The sequence below is a fragment of the Solanum verrucosum genome, unplaced genomic scaffold, assembly GCF_900185275.1.
Source record: "Solanum verrucosum unplaced genomic scaffold, falcon-dt-bn FXZP01000060.1, whole genome shotgun sequence".
Classification (NCBI taxonomy): Eukaryota; Viridiplantae; Streptophyta; class Magnoliopsida; order Solanales; family Solanaceae; genus Solanum; species Solanum verrucosum.
Window position 1 is genome coordinate 30,772 of NW_026020129.1, and position 15,438 is coordinate 46,209.

The following is a 15,438-nucleotide window of genomic DNA, read 5'->3' on the forward strand; positions in this document are numbered from 1 at the left end:
TCAAATTACCTTATGTAAATTGAGACGAAAGAAATATTCCTTAATAATAATAAAAAAGAAATTGGACGGAACAACCCCGGTTTATATATAGTATTGTTGGAGTTTAAAATTTTGACAAGTAAAACTTCAAAAATAATCTACTCAATTCAAATTTCACAGTTTACGCATATTGAAAATTTAATAAAATATTAAATTTGAGAAACAATTCATAGCATTCAGACGTTTATAGTTTAATTTCATAATTAATTCATGAATTTTCAACAAAGAAGAAATATAGAGAAGAACCAAGTGGGTGCATAGGACCATGCAAAATATCATAAAAAATGTTATTTTTCAACTTCTTATCGTACAACTGTTAACAACTACGAATGAACTGAAAATTCTTCAAAAAATAAATGTTGAAAATTTCAGCAATATTGATAATAATCATATGGATTACATATATGTGGCTTGAAATTAAAGTCAAATGAAATTCGTCGACATTGACCAAGATATATGAAAACTCAATAAGGACGATTTATTATAAGAATCCATATATATTCACACTAAAAAAGAACATGTTTTCAGAGAAAAAATATTTTCGTCTTAAATAAACTTTATCATGAATTTTCCGAGAAATAAGTGTTTCTGTAAATGGAAACTAAGCCAATCACGCAAATTTGTTGAATGGTTTATGACAACGACAATCCTAGTAGGAGTGAATGTCTATGATACGACTCAATCAGTTGTTTTTTAAAAAAAAAAAAAAAAAATCATATTGTATTAATATTTTGATTATTTTAATATAATGTATCATTGGAATATCTTATAGTATTATTCCTCTTGCTGATATATGTATTTTGTTATGTCCTAATATATATAAGGTAGGGGTCATGCCTAACCTTTTAATTTGATTTCAAAAGAAGAAAAACTAGACAATATGGGAAGAGTCTCTCCTTTGACTTGTAAAAGAAAATGATTGGGAAGGGTTTCTCCTTCATTACCAAATCTAATGCAAACTTTAATAGTGGTTGTTACCACAACAAAAGAGTAAATTACATAAGATGTTTAGTTAAATTTATAACCTAATTAAATTGATTTATAAGTCTTTTTTTTTAGTTTATTTATATGTTTGATAAATGCTACAATATCAAAATATTTCTAAGTTAAAAGTCAAGTTGTGAATTTCTAATATATGACTTTTCAATTTATAAACACTTTTCATTTGATCCAAATATTTTACTATTTTATCCTTAATAGTTTTTCTTATTCTCAAAATATCTTGTTCAAAATAAGATTCCTAGCTTTCTCTTTACTCAGTATTCATCGTACCTCCTTTTATTTTAAAAAGATAACTTTTCAAATTCATAACTCTTGCAAAATTAATGAATTAACTAAAGTATGTTAGTTTTTTTAAAAATAATAATAATCAGAATTCGAGTAAAAAAGAAACACTTCATCTTTGATCTAGGTTGACTCGTATATTTGTGTATATATAGTAAGTACCTTAGTCATTTTGTGTACATTACTCTTTCCTTTTGTGCTCTATTTTTTCTTTTTCCTGGTCGAAGAGTAACATTTGTTTTGCTATGAGAGGTCAGGTTATGCCCCTCTATCTATACTTTGGCATACTTTTAACTTACCTCCAAATATAGAAAGACGTCATTTTTTTAATAATAAATTAAGAAGAAGAAATCATGTAAATTGAATAGAGGGGTTTAATGTGATAATTACTAATTTAAAATTTTCTAATACAAATGTAATAAGCTTTCTGCTTTTACAAAATTACAAATAGAAATTGAAGAGCAGGAGCCATAGTTGTTTAAGGCAAAGGAGATATTATTGAAAGGAGTAGGATGAATTTTAATTAGTAATGGAATATTGTATGGAAAGATAATACTAATGGTTATTTATAGTGGAGAATTTGGTCTCTTTTTTGTAATACTTTATTTGGTTGGTGGAATTCAACTCAAACGTGCGTGTTATTACAATAACTTAGATAAAAGAGTCAAGCATCTCATGAAATTTCTTTTCTATTTCCTACAAATACAAAATTTGGTGGGAGCCGTAAACTAAAGTTGACCCATTTTTCAAATGTAGTCATTTTATAATGTAAAAGAACTCTCCTTTTTCTTTTTCCACGTGTGGTGTAGACTGACGTGGCATCATACATAATTAAAAAAAATTAGTTCGATAATTTTCAGTTCCAACTTGTAAAATATTATATTCATATCAAAATAACTTAATACGGTCAATAATTTTAAGTCTGATTTTAATATTTTACAATTTACGGTATGATAAATTCGCAATCTAAATTTATTCTATTTTAACTTACATATAATAGATAATTATGAATAATTCAAAAAAAGTACATTCAGTTTCCTTCGTTAATTAATTATATACACACAAAAATATTCGATCAAGACATAGTAATTAAAATTTAAACGATTAAATAATTAGTTTTGTACTAATATAAGTTTATAAATTTGTTTGTAGTATTATGAGTTGAATTTAATTATATACTTCAGTACAATATTCGATATATTTATATAAATATCAAATATTGTATGAATATTTATAAAATCAATATCTAATATCATACTTCCTTCATTTTAATTTATTTGTCATATTTTTTTTGTTGTTTGAAAAAAAAATCTGTTCTTTTTTTGTAATTCTTTAGTTTCAACATTTCACATGTCATGTTTTAGACCACATGATTAAAATTCACTCTTCTTTCGACACGTGGCACCAAGATGGCCCACCTACTTTTATATTTGGTTTTTGAAGATGGCCCACCTATCACAAAGATGGCCTACCTACTTTTATACACTCCTCTTTCATTATATTTTAATTTTTTCCTTTTTAAATAGTACTAAAAAATAAATTTAAAATATCACAAATTCGATTAACTCTCAAAATTTTACGCGAATTCTATAATTAAGACGAAGGGAATAACATATATTATTTGAAAAATTACTATATAATTACTACTCTTCTTATATAGTAATATTTTAATTTTTTCCTTTTTAAATAGTACTAAAAAATAAATTTAAAATATTACAAATTCGATTAACTCTCAAAATTTTAGGCGAATTGTATAATTAAGACGAAGGGAATAACATATATTATTTGAAAAATTACATTAAGAATACCATAAACCACTTACAAATTCGATTAACTCTCAAAATTTTAGGCGAATTGTATAATTAAGACGAAGGGAATAACATATATTATTTGAAAAATTACATTAAGAATACCATGAACCACAATAGTTAACAACTTACAATATTTGAAAAACATATTAACTCTCAAAATTTCACATGTGTCACATAAATTGGGACTAATGGAGTAACATATATTATTTGAAATTACGTTAAGAATATTATTAATCACAACTCAAAGTATTTAAAAATACATAACATATATTATTTGAAAATAATGTAAAAAATATTATAAATCATAATAATTAACAATTTAACGGATATTGTGCCCGTGCTTCCATTTAGAAGTGAGAATGTTTAGGAGCTTAGGGTTAGTCAGTCAATTGACTGATTTGCCCTTCTTCTTCAACTTCCTCTAGTTACTACAAAAATAGTACTAAAAATCAATTTAAAATATTAAAATTTTGGTTAATTCTTGAAATTTCACATGTATTGCATAATATAATAGAGTGAGTAACATATATTATTTGAAAATTATATAAATAGTACTAAAATATAGTTTAAAATAGTACTAAGAATTTGATTAACTCTCGAAATTTCATATGTACTGCGTAATTGAGATTGAGTGAGAAATATATATTATTTGAAAAATAGAATAAATATGTAGAGTGAGTAACATATATTATTTGAAAATTATATAAATAGTACTAAAATATAGTTTAAAATAGTACTAAGAATTTGATTAACTCTCGAAATTTCATATGTACTGCGTAATTGAGATTGAGTGAGAAATATATATTATTTGAAAAATAGAATAAATATGTGATATTATTAGAAAGAGCTTTAATATATATTTTAAAAATTATTTTGTCTTCCGTATATGATTTTCTGCATATATGTGGAGTTTTAAAGTTTTTAACATTTTAATATAGAAATATGATTATTTGAAAATTTTAGTACTTTCTTCATTTAAATTTTTCCTTGTTTTTCTTTTAATTTGTTCTAGATTTAAAAATTACATAAAAAGTACTTAAAATCACAATGTAATAATATAAGATATCAAAAAAACATAATTAAAAATCATAAAAGAAATTTTATTGACTCTTTAATTCCATATTGAAACAAAAGAAGTTTGTTTGAAAATAACATAAAAAGTAACGTAAATTAAAGTAAAATAACAACTAAAAATATTTGAGAATCATATAAGAAATTTAGTTGAGTTTCGTAAAAGTACCTACGTCACATAAAATGGAACAGAAAGAGTAATATATATTATTTGAAAATGATATAAGAAGTGCTATAAATCACAATAAATTAACAACTTCAAAATATATTTAACAAAATCACATACAAAAAATTATATAACTCTCCAAATTTCATCGGTGTCTCATAAATTGAAACAAAGAACTACTCCCAATTTATGTTATTTACTTTCCTTTTTAGTCAGTCCCAAAAGAATGTCACATTTCTATATTAAGTAACAATTTGATTATAAAATATTTATTTTACCCTTAATGAAATAATTTACAGTCATACAAATTTATATCATTCATTTTGGACCACAAATTTTAAAAGTCTTCATTTCTTTTTTAAACTCCGTGGCGAATCAAACTACCTCACATAAAATGAGACGGAGGAAGTAATATACATTGGGCCCGCGCTGGCGCGGGAACCTAATAACTAGTATATATATATAATATCAAAATCACGGTATTAGGATTTTGATATATTAATTTGATAGCTACCGTAGCATGTTCATTCCTATGTATACTGAAGAATGACATCTAATATACCACATTTGCGAATTGCATTACCAATAAATTAATACTCCCCATCTCCATTGATATAATATTTTTAACTTCTCGAAATTCAAATTCTAAAGTTTGATCCTGTGTTTGAACATAAAAATTTTTAAAATAAAATTTATATATTTGAAAATTACGGAAAAAGTATTATATAATAATTAATAATTTAAAATATTTAAAAGGCATATGAAAAAGTAATGATTAAAAAATAAGGGTAATTTTAAAAAGGCAAAAGGGTTTGGTGGACGCTTCTACTTGTATGAGTTTGTATTCCAAACTTTTTTACTTAATCATTTGTCAACTGAACCCTTGAACTCCTCGAAACACTATATTTTAAACACGTTTTCTGACTTGGCATCCTATGTGGCAGACACAACAAAGGAGCGTGTGATACACCCACCTGAGGAGCGTGAGATCTGGTTAAATGGGTCTAATAGCCACATTAGGGTTTTATAAAGCCATCTTCTTCCCCATATGCATTTAACAACATTATTAGACAAATTTGAGCTTTTTCTGGCCTCTTTTTTTTTTATCTCTTTTCCCCAAATTTCTTCTCCATTTTTTCCATCGTTATACTCCTTTTTTATTTCTATGCATTTTCATTTAATTCTTTGCTTCATTTTGTGGTTGATCCTATTGTAGTTTTCTGCATCATCATGAAAGTTATTTTTGTTAGAATCCTATAATCTAATAGAAATCATGAAACATGTAATTGAAAGCATAACAAACAAAATCCCAAAAAATTTCAACATAATTAGTATGAATCGACTAAAAAGCTAAAAATTAAACAAAGACATAAATAGAAGATGAAATCTAGACTAAACAACATACAAATACGAAAATAAGTTACAAAATTTACATAGATAAATTGAAATTCAAACAAAACCAACAAAAATACTCAAACAATTTTGTGGGAATGAAGAAAAAAATGAGAAAGAAAAATGTGGGTATATATAGCCACACACAGATGTTGCGGTGAACCTCTCTTCTTCGACTTAGATGAAAACAAAGACGGATTGCCTTGATTGAGCCATGATTTCTGCTACTGGAGTTTTTTCTTCAATGAAAAGAGTAGAAGAGGTTGAATTATTTTTTTTTTAAGAAAGATGAAAGAGAAATGAAATGAGATTGTGGGGAAGAGTGGTGGGGTTGGTGGCAAAAGACAAATAAAAATCAAAAATATATTAATTAAATATAATAAAAATGTCAAGATGACATGAAGTGGTATATATACACGTGTCATTTATAATTATTTTTAAAATTACGTGTTTGACATTTGTGGTACACGCGCAACTAAAGGGTTAAAAAGTGTTTAAAATATTGAGTTTAGATGGATTCAGGGGTTCAGATGACAAAGGAATAAATAGAAGGGTTCACAATACAAACTCATTCAAGTAGAAGGGTCCACCAGACCCTTTTGCCTTTTAAAAGTCTCACTAGTTTAGTACTCCCTCTGTTCCAATTAATGTGGCATTTTTCGTTTTTTGAGAGTCAAACAATTTAAGTTTGACCGGAAATTTGCGCATGAAATCTTCAATTTTTTTTGAAATAAAATTTATATATTTGTAAACTACGTAAAAAGTACTATAAGTCACAACAATTGATAATTCAAAATGTTCAAAAGATCTATGAAAAATTTACAATCAAAGTTAGACTTATTTGAATATCAAAATCCAAAGAGTGTCACATAAAATGGGACGGAGGGAGTACCTAATTACCTCTTGTTTCCTTTCATTCCCTTCCCTTCCCTATATTTTTCATTATTACAAAACTAACCAGAATTTGGACTTCAGAGTGTCCATATACATGTATCTCTTTCTTAAATGTTCAATGCAATCTCTTTCATAATCATCATCAAAAAATATATTCTTTTACATAGTTTATTACATCTCAAACAAGATTTCTACTTATTAACTTTATATTTACAAGAGTTTTTAATATATGAGTGTATGCATGAGTGATTTTTATGAGATTGTTTACTATTTTAAATTAATTAATTATTATTATGATTTTATTTTATGTGTAGCTAAAATGAATACTTTCATCAACAACAACAAGTTCAACAAGAAGAAAGTGGTGTTCATAATGGGAGCAACAGGAACAGGAAAATCTCGTCTCTCTATTGACCTTGCCACCCATTTTCGAGGAGAAATAATCAACTCGGACAAAATGCAAGTATATAAGGGACTTAAAATCGTGACCAACAAGATCACACACACTGAGAAACAAGGTGTACGATACTATTTGCTAGATATATTTATTTATTTCCAACAATTTTTATATCAAATGACTACCTAAATAATTTAAGAATACTAACAATAGATTCGAGTGGAAAATATATTTTACTATTTTACAATCACAACACTCACTTTCGTTACAAAATTTATAATAGACGATAAAATTTAGAGGTAGTTATTACCTTTATATTTTTGGTGAGAGAATTCTAAGCCTATCATTGGCGACATGTCCTAATAATTATTAGATAATTTACTGAAATATCACTCCAAAATTATTAGATAATTAAATGGAGTATATCACTCCAAAATAAAAACATTGGTGCAAATGACATCAACAAATTAAATTGGATAAGGCTACACTTGATAGATGAGTATGAACATTATTATTCATTACGTAACGAACCTTGAACTTTTCAATAGGTTTTAATAGAAATTATACTATAGCTATTTTTCTAAGTTTGGAGGTTTCCGTTATTAGCTCGTAAAAATAAGTACAACTAACGAAGCCTAAGAATGGAGGAAAGATGCATATCTAATATGGCAAGGGAGAAAACTCTGTGATTTCCCAAATAATATTTGTGCCAAATAAAATTAAATCATGAATCACAGAGATTATGTTATATATGATAACCAATTTAGAATTAATACAAATGTAATGAGCATTCTGCTTTTACAAGATTACAAATAGAAATGTATGAATTGAACGTCTTTCAACATATAAAAGAAAAACACACTAACAACTTCCTTCTTCATTTTTCTCCTTCTTATCGGCATACTTTTGAAGATTTTCACCGTGCAATTTTCCATACCTAAACTCATCAAATATTTCAACTCCCATATTTATGTAAAAATCATATGATTTCTTGTTCCAAACTGCTACTATTCCCTCTACTGATACGAACCCATTGTTGGCAGCAATAGATGCAACTGTTCCAAACAACAAACTCCCCATTCCCAACTTTCTATAACTCTCTCTGAAGTAAAGACTCTCAAAATAGAATCCTGGCTTGTCATAAAAGCATGAATAATTAGCGTAAAAGAAAGCATATCCTGCAATGTAAGCATCACTTTTATCATCATATTTGGACCTAAACTCCTCAACTTGTCCTTCTACGACAGGAAATTTAAGGTCGAAAGTTGTAAGGACAGGCTTGAACCCTTCGTTTGTGGGTTCGTTAAAAGGGGTTGGAGAGACTTCGAGTAGAAGTACGGATGGACCGTAGAAAAGTGGAAGAGGGTTTTCTTTAAAGAGCAAGTTAGCTAAGGAGGACTCAGTAGCTTTGTATAAATGAGTATAGTTATGATATTCATGGATTTGGTAAAACAATTGGTATATATGAGACAGATCAGATTTTGTAGCAAGACGAACTCGTGTGTATATCTTTCCAGTGATGGTAACATTGTTGGATTCCGATGATGCATCGATGGTTATTGTTTCAGATGGAGTTGGTTGTTGAAGAGCAGGAGCCATAGTTGTTTTAAGGCAAAAGAGATGTTGTTGAAAGTAGAAATGGGATACTGTATGGAAAGATAATACCAATGGTTATTTATAGTGGAGAATTTGGTCTCTTTTTTGTAATACTTTATTTGGTTGGTGGAATTCAACTCAAACGTGCGTGTTAGTATAATAACTTAGATAAAAGAGTCAAGCATCTCATGAAATTTCTTTTCTATTTCCTACAAATACAAAATTTGGTGGGAGCCGTAAACTAAAGTTGACCCATTTTTCAAATGTAGTCATTTATAATGTAAAAGAACTCTTCTTTTTCTTTTTCCACGTGTGGAGTATACTGACGTGGCATCATACATAATTAAAAAAAAAATAGTTCAATAATTTTGATTTCCAATTTTTAAGATATTATATTCATATTAAAAAGATTTAGTATGGTTTAATAGTTTTAAATTTGATTTTGATATTTTGCGTATGATAAATCGATAATCATATCCTTCATTAATTAATTATATACACAAAATAAATTCGCTTGTATCTAGCTATCTCGCTCGCCTGATCTCTCTTATCTCGCTTGCCATTTTCCTCTCTCACTCCCCTCTCTTTCTATCTAATATTCAGATACATGTATATATAGACTATCTCGGTCGTTTATCCCTTCTATCTCGTTCATCTTTTTCCCTATTTAAGTCATGCATCAAATAGCAAAAATACATGTATTTGAGTTGAAAATTTTGACATGAAATATTTGTGAGACAATATGTAATTATTTCAAATTATAGAGAGAACTAGAAAATATGGTAGAAACATTTAGGGAAAATTGTATGAAATAACAAACTATTAATTCAAATTAAATGTTATAGTCATAGTTTATTTTAATTGTAATTCACAGCAAACATTCCCCTTTTTTTGCCATTTGATTCGGTATACAATTAGCCATTTTATACATTTCGGTATAAAATGTGTTTGTGTTTGTATAAAGCGAGAAAAAGGTGTATATACAAATACAAATACATATATTTTCGTCCTATCACCTATATTTATACAAATACAGATCTTATTATACAAATTACAATGTATAAATGAATTTATACAAAATTGAACAATTTGTATAAAATTGGATATTTGTAGCGAATTATACAAATCAAAAGCTCCATGTCATATCACTTGGATTTATTCGCAATATAGAAATATATGTTGATACAAATACATTCAGGTTGATATAGTCGTATCACTTGTATTTATTCGCTCTTTTATCTATTGTATTCATTCACAATACAGAAATACAAATTATAATTTATACATAAATATTGTCTATTTGTATTATTCATTCATTCTTGTGCTCATTCGCGATATATATAAAAATACAAGTTATACTCTATTGTACATGTTGTTACAGAGGTGTCACTTGTATTCATTCTTTCTTATATCGCTTGTATTAATCACATTAACAAAATATAGATTGATATAAGATAGTAGATATAACCATTAGAGTGACACCATTGATACATATATCTTTTTTTTTTTGGTGTGTGTGTATTCATTCCTTTAGTTGGCTGGGATTTTATTTAAAAAAATCGAATAAGCACTCGTTGTTTGCTAGTACCAGTCAACATACATACAGTTGAATGAATTATGTAATTGTAGTAGTATCGCATTGTGAAATACAGAATACAATATATATATATAGAGAGAGGTGAGTGGGGGTGGTGGGTGAGATAGGGAGAGAGATGGCTAGAGGGATGAGAGAACCTAGTAAAAAAGCGAGATAAAAGAGAGGGCGGATGAAATTGGGAGAGATGCCTAGAAAAATAAAACATAATTATAAAATATAATTTTCTTAAAATGTTATTATAGTTATTAAATACAGTGTACATCTTTGCTACATTATATAAGATTTTCGACAAAAAGTTAAGTGTCCAAATATAGAATTCTTACTATTTTTTAATAATATTTTAAATAAAATTTTGGTTCTTTAATACACCAAAAAATCTCAATCCTTAAATCAACCATCAAATTTAAGAATCAAACCAACTTTAAAAAAAAATAAAAATGAACGAAACCCAAATGCCAAAATCGAAGCACCAAATTAGTTACTTCGATTTTCCAATTTCTTTTAACTTTTTAATATTTATGTCCACCCGTAAACAAAACTATGGAAATGGCCACGGATTGAGAGCACTACTAATTATAAAGTGCTCACACAACAATGAGAGAGCATAGGGTGCAAATAATTTTTTTGTTTGGAGTAGTAAGGGGTATTTTTGAAATAAATAGTTAAGTTTCTTTTGTTTTTTCTTTTCAGCATCTTAATTTTTCAATTTTTCTTTTTTTTCTTTTGAGCTTCTTAATTATTAATTAATGATACTGCTCATTAGTTAATTTTAGTGGGGACATTTTAGGAATTACTGATTAGTTACTTAATTAATTATTGCGTATTAGTTAATTTTCGTTTGTTTTTCTTTTATGCATCTTACTTAATCAATGATATTGCTTATTGGTTAATTTTCTTTCTCATATATATCTTACATTTTATATTAAAAGTTAAAATCATTTTAATCAACACCATTTCATATCTCTAATGTTAATAATATTTGTAGGTATTTATTTTATACTTAATGAGATAATTTAGTTACATAAATATTGCTTATTGTAGATAAAATAATTTACTACCACACAAATATTATTTTACTCTTATTTAGAAATGAGACTTAGAGGACTAACACTGCATTAAATTAGTTGTACAACATGCATAGAATTTTGTACATTAGCTTTTGACTGCATTAAATTAGTTGTACAACGTGCAAAAAGAATTGTACATTAACTTTTATAAATGACAATTACAAGGACTAACATTGCAATTATTATTATTACTCATTACTTACAAGGACTAATATTGCAATTATTATTATTACTCATTACTCCTTATTAGAATTATTATTATTACTCATTTTACTCCTTATTAGAGTTGACACTTTAAAGGACGAACACGACACTACCAAGTTGTACACAAAGCATTTCAAATTGTACTATAAAATTAATTGTGCCTCATTAATTGTACAAGTGTCTTTCTACATATACAACAACCCACATGAAGAATTACTTTTCTGAGTTTTTTCCTCAGTTTCTCTCTATATATTCGTTTTTTTTTCCTTTTTTTCTACTTTCCATTCTCCCCTTTTACTCTCTCTTTAGTTAATCTTTAATATTACATTTTTTTATAGATCTTTAAAATATTTTGAATTATTAATTATTGTGACTTATAATACTTTGATATTTACGTAGTTTACAAATATATAAATTCCATTTTTAAAAAATTGAAGATACCATGCGCAAATTTTCGGTCAAACTTAAACTATTTGATTCTCGAAAAATAAAAAGTGTCACATAAAATGGAACAGACGGAGGATAACTCTCAATTAAATTTATTTCAGTTTTTATTTTCCATTTTTAACATAATTTTTCAAGTTGGATTTCTAGGAATTGTATTGTAGACCCATTTAGATTTTACCCTTTTGTTTTAAATTCAAAACAACCCTAAAAAACAAATGGTGATTACAGACAACAAAATTTCAATAATAAAGAAATTTGAACGATAAATTCTTCACTATCAGATGACAAAATTTGAAAACCATTAAAAAGAAAAAATGTATAACCATACAAAGATTTAAATAAAAATTTAGAAAGCAATGGAAGAAATCAGTGGTAGGCAAATCAAGAAAATAAAATTTGCCTAAATAGTAGACGTGGTTTGATGAGAAAGAACTATAGTATAGGTATTTATACAAAAGTGAAAGATATTGAATAGCCAATCAGATTGGACCAAGTTTATAGACGCGTGGGGACTTAACACAATTTTTTAATTGGTTCACGGTAGCGAAGATCTCTGTTATATATAATATAGGAGTAAAATAATAAGAGAAAAGAAAATCGATGGGTAAAATGTTCTTTAAAATTTGTATAAAATAGAGAAATCTCATACCGTGCTAATTACATCCTATTCCGGAAGTCTTCTTAATTACAATAATTTTGAAATTTTCCTTGCTCTCAGATACATTACTCAATTGTTCGATACATTGTAAATGATACATTACTTAAGATTCAGTTGCGTCGGATATATTCCTCTACTATCGAATACATTGGTCTCTACTCCGTTGTTGTGTCATACATTCCTCTATTGTCTGATACATTGATCTCTACTGATTCTGTTGTGTGAGATACATTCCTCTATTGTTGGATACATTTGTTTCTACTATGTTGTTGTGTTGGATCCATTTCTGTATTGTGGGATACATAACTATATATGAACATGGTTCATAATGGGAGGGATGTATCCAAGAGGAGATTTTTGTAGTTTTTATAAATGGTAGGAAATTTTACATACATACTACTTGGCTGGAATATTAAAACTTTTATTCAATGACTAAAATATCTCAGCACATAGTACAATTTTTGTGGCCGTGTTCAGGAGTGCACGTGGTTTGCTTACAAACTAAATAACAATATACTTGTCAACAGGGAAAAGATGAAGGATCATCCCAAACAATTAACTTTGAATCTTGAATTAGAGTCGCTAATGAACTCTGTTTACTAATATTGCAAGTGAAATTCTCATCAATGTCAATAGGAATTTTGAAACGTGAATGAGTTGTTTGTCCTCCTGGAAGTACTATTTGACTCCTCTCTAATTCAAAAACGTTTCATACACTTGTCAATTAGAACTTTTGGATCCTCATTCGCTTAAACAATTGTGTTGCTGAGTGAGGCAAGTGACCGAGAAAAACAGTCAACTTCTAGAAACAGACCTGCTTTGAAAAATGATTGATTTCAGATTCTCTAATTTTCAAGCCTTCAAGTACAATTTCACACCCTTTTCAAGCTTTTAAGATTTGTAGGGAACCATAGTGTTCTATTTTGGATGATGTTGTATTAGTATTTAGTAGTTATTCTTAGATAGAACACTACAAAGAATGCACTTAACGCTACAAAACACATTGTAGCTAAATATGAAATTTTCCATAGCTAAACAATTTAGCCATAAAATATTTTTTCGTAGCATCCGTAGCAAGATGTAGGGTGGCTAAAAGTTTGCTATAGATTTTACATGGTCTGTGGCTAAGGACTAATACTTATAGCTACAAAAAATATTATGTTATAGCTATGATAGTAAAAAATTCTTGCTACGAAATATATACTTGTAGCAAATAATTTTACTCTTTTGCCACAACAAATTAGATCTATAGCAATTTTTATATTGTAGACACAATACATTCTATTGTGGCAAATGACTTAATTTATTTGCTTTGAAACTTTAAAATTTATGGCTATTTTATATTTTATTCTTGTGGCAAGAGTACTTGTATTTAGCTACAAATTAGAAAATCTATAGCTATAAAATTAAAGTATTTGCTACAAATATTTTTCACAAAGCTAAGAATTTAATTTTTTTGTCATGACATACAATTATAGCTAATAATTTTAATTTGCTATGAAAAATGAAAATGTATTGCCCTATTTTTTTTATATAATTACATATAGATTTAGCCATAACTATAAATATTCATTGTTACAAATTGAAGAATACTATCATAAGCATTATTAATCACAAGAATTTTTATAATTTAGCTAAAAAATAAATTTCAACAATTTAAATACTATGAATGAAAGGATGTTGGTAAAAAATGTTACATAATGTAACCACAAATACATTTTTGAGATTCCAAAATAATTCTCAAGTACATATAATTTCATTCTATAATTTTGAGAATAGTCACAATATACAATTCTTGTAAGACACCATCGTGTTTGAATCCAAGGAAGCATATAGTCTTCCCCTATCTCTCCTTCCACAATCTTCAAATTATATGCATCTTAGTTTGTTCAACATCGATCCCAATTTATCATTTATATGCTCTTGTTCCATAAATATGCCTATCAATAATGGCAAAGTAATTTAGCACCAAGAAAATAATGATTTGAAATTACAAAGAGGAAAAAAAATGTCTTGGATAATCTTTTTACAAAAATGTTTAGCAAATAAAAACCAAAAACTAATACAAAGAAAACCAAGAAGTAAACAAATTTGTAACTTTTAAACTTCTTAAAACTTGTAGATATAGATCTCAAATTTTAGTATCAATTATAAAATTCATACCTAGTCAAAAAATTACCTTATATTAATTAAAATATACAAATTTAATACGATACCTATCAATTCAAATCATGACAACAATCTCTTGCAAAAATACAAAATATAATTGTGTATGATAAATTGTTTGTGGTTCAATCTTTTCTTAAACCTATACATAATAGAAAATTTAGAGCATACAATTGAGTAAATAAAACAACTCGTATAGTAAAAACTTATCGCATCTGCTTGGAGAATGCTATGTAAAAACCTACAAAAGAGAAATTAGCAAAACTTTAAAAAAAAAATTGAACAAAAAAACTGAGATAAGGGTGAGGGGAGGGAGAGGGGAGGGGGCGAACAAGAAATATATGGGAAAAGGGAAAGGATGTCTAGGTATTTGTTAATTGAATTTTGAAATTTGGGGGGGGGGGGGGGAGTGGGGTGGGGTATATATTTATACTATATATATATATATATATTTCCATTTTAAAGTATAAAATAAATCAAAAATTTTGATCTTTTGCAATTTTAATTTTTTTGGGGGGAGATTTTTGGATCTAAATGGGGAAGGGGAAGGGACGGCTGGGAGAGATTTTGGGGGTAGATTTTTTCTTTACTTAGTTATTATTTCTTATTGTATATGTATAATTTTTGCTTTTTTTATTTTACAAATTCT

At 27.3% G+C, this 15,438-nt stretch overlaps 1 protein-coding gene and 1 long non-coding RNA gene across 2 annotated transcripts in view; one reads left to right on the top strand and one right to left on the bottom strand.

The window, feature by feature from the left end:
• The window catches only part of LOC125826120 (tyramine N-feruloyltransferase 4/11-like), a 40,570-nt gene that overhangs the window by 11,564 nt on the left and 13,568 nt on the right, over positions 1 to 15,438 (bottom strand). The gene's annotated exons all lie outside the window — the stretch shown is intronic.
• LOC125826134 (uncharacterized) overlaps positions 1 to 15,438 on the top strand; it is a 31,702-nt gene that overhangs the window by 11,091 nt on the left and 5,173 nt on the right. Inside the window, exon 2 of the long non-coding RNA XR_007442927.1 lies at positions 8,365 to 8,631. This is a non-coding gene — a long non-coding RNA (uncharacterized LOC125826134). The remainder of the gene's footprint in view (positions 1 to 8,364; positions 8,632 to 15,438) is intronic.